Here is a 1,030-nt window from a genome sequence, read left to right as displayed (position 1 = left end):
TAACGCCACGGCACTCACTCTAGCAAGGGCAACACAGTGAGACTATATCTCAAAAAAAACAAAAATAAATAAATAAATCAGATATAGGTGAAACTCAAGGCATGACTTATCCCATGGCAAATTCTCTCCAGCTGTGAGCCTGTGACATCAAAACAAGTTATCCACCTCTAAAATACAATGGTGAGACAGGTATAGGATAGACATTTCCATTCTAAAACGGGGGAAGAGGTAAGGAAAAAGAGTAACTGGTCCCAAGTAAGTCCAAAACCCAACAGGGTAAACAACATTAAACCTTAAAGCTTCAGAATGATCTTTTATTCCATGTGCTGCCTCTTGGACACACTGGGGAGTTTGGTCCTGCGAAGTCTCAGGAAGCCCACCTCTATGGCTTTGCTGGGGCTCAGCCTACGCAGCAGTTCACAGAAGTTGGTTGCATGCCTGCAGTTCTCCCAGACTGGCATTGTATACTGGTAGCTGTACAGTTTATGGGGTCTTGGGGGTGGTCCCACCCTGGTGGCTCCACTAGGTTTTGCCCTAGTAGGGGCTTCTCTATGGCAGTTCTGACTCCCATCTCACATTTCTGCTGAGCACTGCCCTTTGCTAGGGTCTCTCTGGTGGCTCCACCTCCTGACTTATCTCTACGTATACTCCCAGGCTGTTCTTTTTTTTTTTTTTAAGCTTAAAAACAAATTTTATTGATACACAGTATTTGTACATATGATTTATGGGGTACATGCAATATTTTGATACAAGCATACAATGTGTCATGATCAAACCAAAGTATTTTTTTTTTTTATTCCAGGGTATTGTGAGGGTACAAACATTATGGTTACACTTTATGTCTTTGCCTCACCCAAGTGTGGGTAAAAGGCATGCCCTTCCCCCCCTACAGTGCTCCCCATGTCCCCTAGCTGTGGATTTACCCCCCCATCCCCCTAATCCCTGGAGAGTATTTCTGCCATGTGATCACCCTAGTGTTGATCAGTTAGTACCAATTTTATGGCGAGTACAAGTGGAGCCCATTCTTCTG

General features: G+C 44.2%; 1 protein-coding gene across 1 annotated transcript in view; it reads right to left on the bottom strand.

Annotated features, from left to right (window-relative positions):
• PSMA8 (proteasome (prosome, macropain) subunit, alpha type, 8) overlaps positions 1–1,030 on the bottom strand; it is a 66,454-nt gene that overhangs the window by 50,464 nt on the left and 14,960 nt on the right. The window lies entirely within an intron of this gene.

This window comes from Propithecus coquereli, unplaced genomic scaffold, assembly GCF_000956105.1.
Source record: "Propithecus coquereli isolate 6110/MARCELLA unplaced genomic scaffold, Pcoq_1.0 Scaffold17, whole genome shotgun sequence".
Taxonomy (NCBI): Eukaryota; Metazoa; Chordata; class Mammalia; order Primates; family Indriidae; genus Propithecus; species Propithecus coquereli.
The sequence above is the reverse complement of the archived record's forward strand: the minus strand, read 5'-3'. Positions and strand labels throughout refer to the sequence as shown.